The sequence below is a fragment of the Balaenoptera musculus genome, chromosome 2 (assembly GCF_009873245.2).
Source record: "Balaenoptera musculus isolate JJ_BM4_2016_0621 chromosome 2, mBalMus1.pri.v3, whole genome shotgun sequence".
Lineage (NCBI taxonomy): Eukaryota > Metazoa > Chordata > Mammalia > Artiodactyla > Balaenopteridae > Balaenoptera > Balaenoptera musculus.
In genome coordinates, this window is record NC_045786.1 from 171,656,743 (window position 1) to 171,667,430 (window position 10,688).

The window sequence follows — 10,688 nt, forward strand, 5'->3', positions numbered from 1 at the left end:
GAGTCCCACTGGCCGTCACTCCTGGCTGCAGGTTGGGGGTGAGGGGTGCTAGAGAGTCAAAAAGCTGCATGTGGCCTCGGCGCACGGTTTTGCTGGGAGCAAGTGAATCTTGGCACGGAGTGGAAGGACGAGACGGGGTTTTTCACTTTATTTAGGAGGAACATGGGCTCAAGTGTGAATCCTGACCTAGGGGAACGCAGCTCTGCATCTGTGCTCTGCTCAGCACGAACGGCCACCTGGGCGGCTGCCTGTTGGCCTGAGCCCACGTCCATGGTTCAGAGAACCCCTCCCCACCCTTCGGGGTGAGGCCACCCTGAGCCCCGGAGCAGATGTTAAAGTCCCTCACATCTTCCTTCTGCCTCTCTCTGCCTTTCTTCCGTTGGATTTGAAATGTAGGCATGGCGCTGCCTTTAACATATGGGAAATGGCCCCAACTTCCCAACCCCCCTCCCGAGACCTGCCTCGAGGTTGGGGCCCCCGGGAGTGCCTCCGAAAGGCTGCAGTGTGGGTTGCTTCCTGTCTTCTGCTCCAAAGCATTTTTGAGTGGGAGGGGCAAAACAGGCCCCGCCTTTTGGGCTGCCCTCCTGGACCCCCAATCCTTCTCTTAATTCACAGAATGTGCAAGGACCCTGGGGAGGCCCAGAGTGAACAGGGGCCGCCTCTGATCTCCAAGGTCTCCCCAGCTGTGGGTTGGGGTCTCCCTTCCCCGGTGCCGGGACAGCCTCTGATGGGGTATACGACCCCAGACCTGGGACCCCTCTTTCTCCCATCCCACATTGCTCACTGGGTGGGACGTGCCACGCACATGGCGGCAGCACCTCCACCAGGCTCCCAGGCACCTGTTCCATCTTCTGCCTCATTCATTGGGGATGTTTGTTTTGAGCCTCTGCTCTCCGGTGAGCTGGGCTACGGGAACTCAACTAGGATGTTTTAATATGAGACTGCAGTGATTAGGATGCTGGAAACAGGGGCTTCTCTTAGGACTTAGAGCCTTCCTTCTGGCCCCCTCGTTGGTCCACATTTCTTCTGCCATGGTCGCTCCTGGGTGGCATTGGTCAGCACATCCTTTAGACAAGGTCCTGGGACGGGGCAGGGTGGAGACTTCTGGTTCCAAGTGGACATGCTCTTCCCCTGCGGAAACCTCGCCCAGGGAGGGGCCTTGGAGGGGGCTTGCCAGTGAACACCAGTCACCTGGACCCCCTGCCCACCCTCCCCATCTTCCTCTCTCTGCCTTCGGGCCCTCACCTCATCCCAGCTTCCTCTCCAGCCTGGCGGGAGATGGCAGCTTATCCACACCCGCGGCCGCTTCCTGCTCCCCACCCTCTGCCCCAAGTCGAGATGCACTCAGGTTTCTCCAAATTAGGGCCTTGATTTGGTCTGTGGAAATCAGCCCTAAATCCGGGCCTGGGTCTGCACGGGCTGTTCAGGGAGTGTGTGAGCGCCCCGTGCGAACCCCCAAAGCAGGGGGCCAGGGGTATACACTGAAGCCTTTCAGGGACAGCTCAGGCCGGGCAGCCAGACGGTTCTGCTTGGATCTCTGGGGTGGCCACACGTTCAACGTTCTGAGATGTCTGTGCCCCGAGCCAGCCAGAAAGTGACTTACGGCCGAAAGCAGAATTTGAACGACTTCTGCTGTGGGGAGGCCCCTCAGAGTAAACAGTAAGAATTTCTGGGAAATGTACATAAGGCCAGACTGTCGGGAAAGGACATGGGCCCAGAATTCCTGATACTCAGACCTGGGAGAGAGGTGCCAGCTTTTCACGGGCATCCCAGCCCCCAAGTGGCTCTCTCTTTTAGTTAAATGACAGCCTGCCACTAGTTGGCTCCTCCTTCTAGGGCGGGTGGGGCTCACTCACTTGCTCTCAGGACCTGGGCTGACCACCTGAGATGGGAGCAGAGGCACCCAGAACCGAGCCCGGCGCACAGTAGGGGTGCAGCTCCCGGAACCCCCAGAGGCAGGGAGCTTGCCCATCACTTGCCGTTTTATTCCCGGCACTTGAAACAGTGCTGGTCCTAGGCACCCAGTAGGTGTTTCTTGAACTGAATGAATGAACGCATTAACAAAATTATCTGGAACTCATCTTTCAAAGTTGACAAAGCTCAGGCGAAAGACGCAGACCCTCAGCGGTGTATTTTGGGGGCAGCCAGTTCTCCGTGTGCCCGGCCTGGCTCCCCTGCACGTGTGCCACCTACCAGGTGACTGGTTCAGAGAGAGATGCCACCACCCCAGCCCTGGACGTTGACCCTCAGGGTCCCTCCGAATAAAGCAGGAGCGTTTTTGTTTTTAATAGTCTGTCAGTCTGTCTCAATCTGTGTTCAGGGCAGACCTGTGGTGTGAGTCCTGATTTCCGTATTTTTGCAGAGGAAACCGGAGCTCAGTGCGGTGAGTGGGCAGGACCCTCCTCAAAGGGCCTGGGCCTCCCAGAGTCTTCCTGAAGCCCTCCACCCCCACCAGTTCACAAAGGCGATGCTGTCTTTAGGTTGGAGCAGGCTTTGAAAGGTGGCCTTTGTTTGCTTTTCTTTATCATCAAATGTGCAAGGGCAGCTCTGTTTACCTAAAGGCAGGCGCCTTTAAGCTCATCCTTTCCGCAAACACCTAAAGGGTATGTTGAACATTTGAGCCCGTGTCTCAGAGGGCGAAGCGTTTGCAGAGCATAAGCCCAAGCAAGTGGTTAGATGGGGGTGAAGTGCGGAGACCCGCGGTGACCTGCGGTGTTCAGAGATGACCCTCGGTGACCCGCAGTCAACCCCAGCAATGCTGGTGGTGAAGTTGCCCTTCAAGGAGTGGTGGGGGAGCTTTTCAGGGGCTGAGGCTGCAAGATGCGTCTCCATTCTGGCTCTAGGAAGGGGCTGGCATGGAGGGCACCTGGCCACCCTCGGAATGTTTGCCACTGTCCCTATCCCGGAAGTCCCAGGATGGAGAGGCTCACAGCTCTCATCTGCCAGGCCCAGAGCTGCTCCCCCTGGACCAGGAGACTGTGGCAAAGGTTTCATGCTCTGTGTCCCTGTGGAAAAGGTGGCCTTGTTAAATCAACTCTCTCTGTGGGCAGCAGGGCTGTCTGCATGGGCAGGGGGAGGAGGCCACCTTGGTTGGTTTACTGAGCCTCTACTGGGTACTTACTTGGGCACGGTTCTGAGGGCTTCACATGTATGGCCTCATTTCGTCTTCTCAAGGACCCTCGGGGGGCAGGTACGATTATTATCCCCATTTTATAGATGGAAAAACTGAGACACACAGAGGCATAAGAGACTCACTCAAAGTCAAGCTGCTAGTAAGTTGGTGGTATCGGAATTTGAACGAGCCTGTCTGATGTCAGAGTCTGTGTTTTCACCCACCTCTCCTCGCTGCCTCCTTGCAAAATGTTTGATGCTGGCCGCAGAGGGCTTGTGTCCTACCACGGACAGGAGAACAGCAGGGAAGTGGGGGGAGGCAGGCCAAGTGTTCTGGGAATATTTTTATCTGGAAGATCTATTTCCCTACTGAGCTTGCAGGCTGCATCTCACATCCCGGTCTTTGGGACGGGGGTCCTGCTGAGGAAGAGAGTTGGCTCTTGTTGGTGGTGGGGATGGAGGGTACTGGTCCAGGTGGCTGCACCAGGGTGGCCAGCCTGGTCCACAGAGAACCCACGGGGCTCAGCAAAGAGGCTGAGAGTGGGGAGGCATGTTTCTCTTTACTCTCTGGCTGACTGTGGGGACTAGCAGAGCCCATCCCCCAAACTTCAGCTTAGGGCAGCCAAGCTCTCAGGAATTTTGGAGACAACAGCATTCAGGGCTGTCCCACCCACATAGGAAGGGCATCTCCATGTCCTTGTCAGGGCAACAGGGCACACGTGGCACAGACCTTGGCTCACTTCTAGCACGTATGTTGGATTTAACTTTGTAAATTACAAAATAAATGTATGCTTCATAGAAAGCAGCATAGAAAACAAGAAGATCTCTCCCCATCCCCAGCCCTGGTGTCAAACAGACTGGGGACACATGGTGACTACATGCACACATTTTTTTCTGCCCATTTAATCTTCCCTCCCGAAGGAGACATTTACCCTCATTCTACAGATTGTGCATTGAGGTTCAGGGAGGGTAAACAACTAACTCAAGGCACGTGGGTAGCGAGTGGACTTGCATCTGAGGTCTGAGCTCAGGGCCCCAAACCCTCACCCACCGGCGAGACTGCTGGTCTACCCAAGAGCTGGGAAACAACGCTAGCAATCAGCGTCGTGATTATGGGGTCTTAGCCCCTTATTTCGGGTGGCACTGCATAAAGTGGCCCCTACCTGCATGCCATGCTCTGCCCTCGGTTTGTTTCTTGTCTCCTTTCAACCCTAGGAGAGCCCCAGGTGGTAGGATATTATCACCCCCTTTCATAGTGAAGAACCACCCCTGCCCCTCCCTGCTCCTGCCCCACGTTCCTCCCAAGCCTCTCATTGGCAGATGAGCTTCTGAGCTGTGCTCTCAGGCAGGAGTCTTGTGAATGTGGTTCCTTCTGGCTTTTTGGTGAAGGGGCAGGGGTTTCCTCTGTTTCTGGGTGACCTCTCTTGGGCACCGACTGGGACATGGACGTCGGCAAACCTAGGGTCAGACGAGGAGGACGGTGTGCGCCCTGGAAGTCAACCTCTGAGGGCACACGGGTTCCAACTGCAGAGTCCCCCAGGCGCCCTTGATTCCACTAGTGGGCTAGTGGCTTCTGGGTGAGCACTGAGACTCAGGTATCACCAGGCTTGGCCCAGGGAAGCCAACCGTGGGCTTTGGAAGGATCCAGACCTTGAGTGTTTAAACTGAAAGCAAGCCTGCAAATGGTCCCCTTCCCCTGGCCATTAAGGAGACAGGTCTCTGTGACAGTCTTTGCTGAAATCCAGCACAGATGTCTTCTCTTGGAGCCTCTTGGGTGGGGTGGCAGTTTTTCAACTGTTAGCAATCTTTTAGTTAAAAAAAGAAAAAAAAAAAAAAGCAAACTTTCCAGTCCTGTTCTACCTGGAATACATTTTCTCCTCGGGGGGGGGGCCCCTCCCCAGGCCTCTGCAGTTCTGTCAACACAGTGAAGCCAGCCCCCTCCCTAGCCGCGGGCAGTTGAATGAAGCAGTTCTTTGCTCCACCAAAGGAAATATTTCCATGGAGTTGGGCCAGGAAAACCCCTTGCTTGAATCCGGGCTGGCCCACGCCCAAAGCCAGGGGGGCTGCATGTGGGCGGGGTGGGGCAATGTGGCCACCTTCTCCTGGGGTCAGGGTGTGACTTCTAAGATCCACCTCACGGTGGTGGGCTGCTTCGCCACGACCCTGTTCTTGTCCTGCCTCGTTCCCCCAGTAAATGGGTTTCCTGAGGCCCTTCCTGTATGAAGGCAACCATTGAAGTTCATTTTCTTTTGCTGTTACCAGCTTGGAATTTGTTCATCTCTGCGGCAGGTTCAAGGGAGCCCTTCCAGAAGTCGGGCATGGCTGTAGGGCTGCCCCTGGACACCCCATGCCCAGCCCATGCTCCAATGCCTCCATCTGAGGACGGTGCCTCCAACTACTCAGGAGGGGGGTCCCGAGTCTCTTGATTTTTATTTACTTATTAGAAAAATACTTCCTATTTGCGGTCCATCAGAAAGAGGCTCAAATGGTCAGTCTTCTTGGATTGTAGCATTTTAAAAAATACACATAATAAAAGCAATACATGTCAGTAGAGAAATCCACAAAAGTAGAAACAAGAGCAAATCATTCAGAATTTATTCACCCAGAACAACTAATGGTTTGGGGGGGTGGTATTTGGGGGTAATTTGGGGGTATTACCTTTCAGCTCTTTTTCATTGGCTCTAGTCATGAAAAAGATCCCTAAAGAGCAATGCCCACCCTCTCTCCCACATACCACACACCCCAGAGTCCAACACATAATGCGCTGCCTGGAAGGCCAGCAGTCTACTGGGAAGTCAGCTTTATCCGTGGCCTTTTATGAAAGGCGCTGAATTTTATTTGTCTTTTAGTATCTACAGTTTGGCAAACTCTTCTATGCAAAGGTTGGGGCTGAACCCGGAACTCAGGTTCCCTGGGTAGAAAATCCACAAGTGCCCAGGCAGCCGTGTGGTGCTCCCACTTACCAACCCTAGGATCACGACACACGGCAGGGACCACCAAGCATCCAACTGGCAGGAAATGTGGGTAGGAACTGTGTTTGGATAAGTGACCAGAAAGAAAAAAGGGAGCCCCTCCTACAAGTCCTTAAATGCCTAACTCGAAAGTTTAGACTTTGTTTTGAAGGCAAAATCAAGTTCCTGAAGCTTGGCTAGCATGGGAGCCACAGGTTAGTGTGCATTCTGGAAGAGGTATTGTCAATTCCAGGATCCCAGAAGGCAGGACTGTATTTGATCATTTCCCCCAAATCCTTGGGGGCTTGATGCCCTGTCTTGTACTTTACAGAAGGCACAGGGGTGGTACCCGACAATTCCAGGCTCCCTCACTCCAAAGCAGCTTCATAGGAAGACCCTCTGTGTGTCCTTCTGCTTCTCTGACTTGGGATGAGGTCTAAGGGTGCTGGGGGTGGTTCAGGGACGTGTGATCTCGGGTGGTTTGAATTGACAGAGGCTGGTTCTGGAACTAGGGATCAGGAAGGCAGGAGCATCGGCTATCACTGTAGCCACCCTCGGGATGTGTGGAAGAGGGCCTGCAGCAGAGATCTCTGGGGAACACGAGCATTTCACCTGGAAGGCTGGGAAGGCCTGCTTAGAGGGGCAGGCACTCAGGGGTTGCTGTTCAGTAAGAGCCTGAGTATTGTTTTTGAGAAGAGAGGACATTTACCCATGCCTGGAAGATGGCTATAGGAGAAGCTTGTCTTCATTTCCTGGCTGAATCTTAGGACGTTTGTATGCTTGCCCACAAGTATGTACATGTGGATAGGAGACTGCTCACACGGCTTTTGAGGGTTCCCAAGTATGAATTAAAAAAAAAGAAGAAAAATGTATGCTTTGAATTAGATCTACGTGAAAAAAAAAAAAAAAAAAAAAAAAAAGAGGCAGCAGGCTAAGCCCTGCGCCTGGGACACTGGCTCTCCTCCAGGGTTCTTCAGGAGAGTTGGGTTTCAGCATGTACAGAAAGAAAGTGAGCCGTTTCTCAAACCTGGATTTCCTTGTCTGTTTTGCCCTATAGATATGAATCTGAGCCCTCAAATGTCCTTTTCGAGCAAGTAAAGCATGCACGACATTGTTCAGATTGAGAAACAGTTTGGGTCCAAATATTACCATAGATTTAGCTCTTTCAAGTTATTGCTTTTTTTGCTTTGGACCAACAAATATTTAAAAAGTTAGGTTCTGAGCTCCCGAAAAGCCAACGAAAACATTTAAACATATGGATTTTGTGTGTGTGTGTGTGTTGGTGTGTGGTTAAACCATGCTCAGTAGAGATTAGTTTACAGCAGTCTGTCTTTCTCTCTTTGCCTTTTTTTCCCCCCTATCTTTTTCTTTCTTTCTTTCTTTTAGGAAGCCAGAAGGATAAACATGTTGCCATGGAGTTCTGTTTAAAATAAAATACAATGGAAAGAAAAGCAGCATGATGAAGTAACCACATGGACGGCAGGATACACCTGATACTAATTACTGTCATGCAGAATGTTCTGGAAGACATTTGACTCGCCTGATGTATACATTCAAATCAAGCAAAGCAGGACTGGAGGGGTCCTTGGGGACCATCTTGTCCAACTCTTTCCTTTTTCCAGATGAGGAAATAGGGGCCCAGAGTGAAGGGCCTGGACAGCAGCCTCCCAGTTAGGAGGGAGGAGAGCTGGGATTCAAACCCGCGGTGCTTTTGTCAGAGACACAGAATTGCCAGGGTCTTTTACCTTGGCCTGTCAGTGAGACCTTGAGAAAGAGGAGTGGGATTTACTGTTAAACTCTGAGCACCAGGCGGAGAAGTCAGGGAGCCCAGAAAAAAAAAAAGCAGAGAGGCGGCCTTTGCGCTGGGAGGCCCACCTCTCCTCCCGGGGGCCAGGCCTTGAGGACAGAGATGCGCATTGGCCATCTGGAGTTTCTCCTTCCAGGGCCTCTCAGAGGCGCCCCAAACAGCCGGGGGCCCCTCCCAGAGCTTCACTCGTGTCCTTTTGGGGCTGCAGGGATGACGCCAGGAGGCACTGTCTCTAGGACAGCCTCCAGGGACCCCGCGTGCGTGACTACCGAGCCTCTCTGGTGGCCGCCTCGGCTCCCACGCTGGCCTCCCACGCGCGGAGGGCGAGCTGGCGCCCCCATGACAATGCGCACCCCTCGCCTCTGCCCCCGAGAGGCTAGCAACCGGGCCTGCGGGTGTCTGATTGGCCGCGCCGGCTTGACGACAGGGGCTCCTGGCCGCTGATTGGTCCCCGCTGGCTCCGGCTGTTTCCTAGCTATTAATACCGTGGCTAATAAACGCTCTCCTGTTGACTAGGATGCTCGGAGCCATGATTTTTTGAAGCTTTCTTGACATCCGCGCTTGGTGCGGGCCTTTCTGTTTCGCAAGTCCTGCTGCTGCGGCTCTAGTCTCTGGGGCGCCGTGCATGCTCCGCAGGCTGTAAATGGGGTTCTCTCCCCCCTTTACGTTATCTGACACTTTAAGGTAGCTCCCCGCCATGGCCTCCAAAGGCCACTTTATCTTCATCTCCCCAATAGCCCGCCTGCTCATCTACAAATGAGCCCTCCCACCAAGGCTCGGTGTCTCGTGCAACCTGGTGGCCCATTTTCACCTCCCTGTCGCTAGCCGTGGGCTTGCAAATAGACCTGTCCCTTCTTTTCAGCCCTGGAATCTCCCGACTGGGCTATAGTTACGTACAGGATCGCTGGGCATGGGGGGCTCGCTCTGAAGCCGCTGCTTTGAAGCCCCTGAGAAGTGCGGGGGAACTGTTCTAACTTGATACCCCCGCGGGGCCCCTCCGCCTTTCCCCTTTGGGACTCATCACTCATCCTCACCCCTCTTCTGTCACCAGGCGCTTCATCCTTGCCCTCCCGGCTGCCACCCACCTGTCGCCCTAAGATAGATCCTTAGTCCCTTTCAACAGCATTTTGACCTTTGCGAGAGGACATTTGATTGACGGTTCTGCCCGCTTTGCCACTCAGTGCCCGGCAGAGCTGCCGAAGGCGCCACCTGTTAAGGATTAAATCTCATGTGCCAAGTCCCGGAGCACGAGGCCGTGCAGCTATGCTCTGCCGCAACATGTGTCGCTGCCTGTTTCCCCGGGGGCGGTGTGTGTGGGGGGCTTTTCAAAGTGTATGTGTGCGGACATCATCTCACATTTGGGGGGGTACCCTGTGCATCTCCTTGTGGGACACAGTCTCCCTCCAAAAGTACTTTCCCTATAGGGACACGGCTGGTGTCTAGATTATTACAACCCTGGTTAGGGGGTACCCCCTTGTTAACGTGGAGGAAGCGGACCCCCTGGCAGAGGAGGGGGCATTGCAGGGTTCAGGGCACGCAGGTTGTAAGCGGCAGAGCTGGGGACTCAAAAGCCAGTTTTTCTGACTCGGAGATGCAATATCGAGTCTCCCAGTCGGAAATGGACGGGTGGGCTAAGAGGGGGGTGACAGACGCTGACTTACATTTGGGTACCGCTTATCTTGCCCGGGGCATTTTATTTCCCAGGACAAGAGGCAGAAAGCATCATTTTCTTTTCCTAAGCCGCATCCTCTGATGGAGGTTCCGAAATAGCCAGGTGTGTGATCTGCTGCCCCCGGTGCCCCAGCTTTACCCTCGGCCCGCCTGAGGATAACCACCCCTTGTCCAGTTCTCCCAGCAAATTGTGCACAGAAATCTGCCCGCCTGGCGCGCGGGGCTCATGTAGGAAAAAGCACCAGCGAGCTCAGGGTGTTGGTCATGGCGGCGAGGGGCACTGCGGCAGAATTTTTTCCTCCCTTCTTTGCTGCAATCTGGGTGCGGCTAGAGCAATTTGTCATAGAATCTGGGGGGCTCATTTTTCCGGCCAATCACTTTTGGAGAAATGAGCGCATTGCAGCAGAATGCGCTGACGTCAGAGACCACCCCTTCTGCGCCTCGATATAAACCCCACCCAGCCAGCCCCTAGCGCAGACGGCGGAGAGCTGGGATGGAGCGCGCCCTGGCCCGCTGGCCTTGGCCGCAGCTCCTCGGGAGAGCCGGGGCGCCCGCGCGAGAACCTCCCTACCCGGTGAGTGGTTGGCCATCCTTTGCCCGAAAGGATGTGCAAAAGGAAGACGACACCCCCTTCTGGGCTGGGCTCCGTCCTCCTGGACATGCCGCAAGACAGATGCCGGGACCTTCTCCTGAAGGCGGCCACTTCGCCTTGTCTCCGAGCATCGGCAATGAAATTCTGTCAGGAAGGAAAATCTCGAGGCACATTTTCCTGGGGTGGGGGGGTGGGGGCGGAGAATCACAGGGCCACTTTCCAGTGCAGTCCTTGAGGGAAGGCTGGGTGGTAGGAGCTTCAATGAGGATGAGTGGGAGGAATCTGATCAAAGCCCTGTCAGAGGCCAGTGTGCCGCAGTCCCTGGGGTCCAAAACCCAGATTTTCTGTGTTTGAAGCCACCTTTAGAATCACGAGTGGTGGGAGGTATGGCAGCGGATGTATTCTGCATGCCGTAGAATTAGGGGGGAGAGCACCCGAAAACACGAGTCTCCTGGGCATATCTTCCCGCTAGTTTTTGGCCAGGTTCTTGGTGGCCGTAGGCGTGAGGAGTAGAGGTACTTATCCGCTAGGGATTCTGAATCCAAGTACACAGGTT

The 10,688-nt window shown here is 54.3% G+C and overlaps 1 long non-coding RNA gene across 4 annotated transcripts in view; it reads left to right on the forward strand.

Annotated features, from left to right (window-relative positions):
• Window positions 1-10,013: 10,013 nt before the first annotated feature.
• Window positions 10,014-10,688, forward strand: part of LOC118889992 — a 34,261-nt gene continuing 33,586 nt past the window's right edge. For 3 of the 4 annotated variants that reach the window (XR_005018656.1, XR_005018657.1, XR_005018654.1), the window contains exon 1: window positions 10,014-10,114. This is a non-coding gene — a long non-coding RNA (uncharacterized LOC118889992). The remainder of the gene's footprint in view (window positions 10,115-10,688) is intronic. The other variant, XR_005018655.1, reaches the window with a different exon arrangement.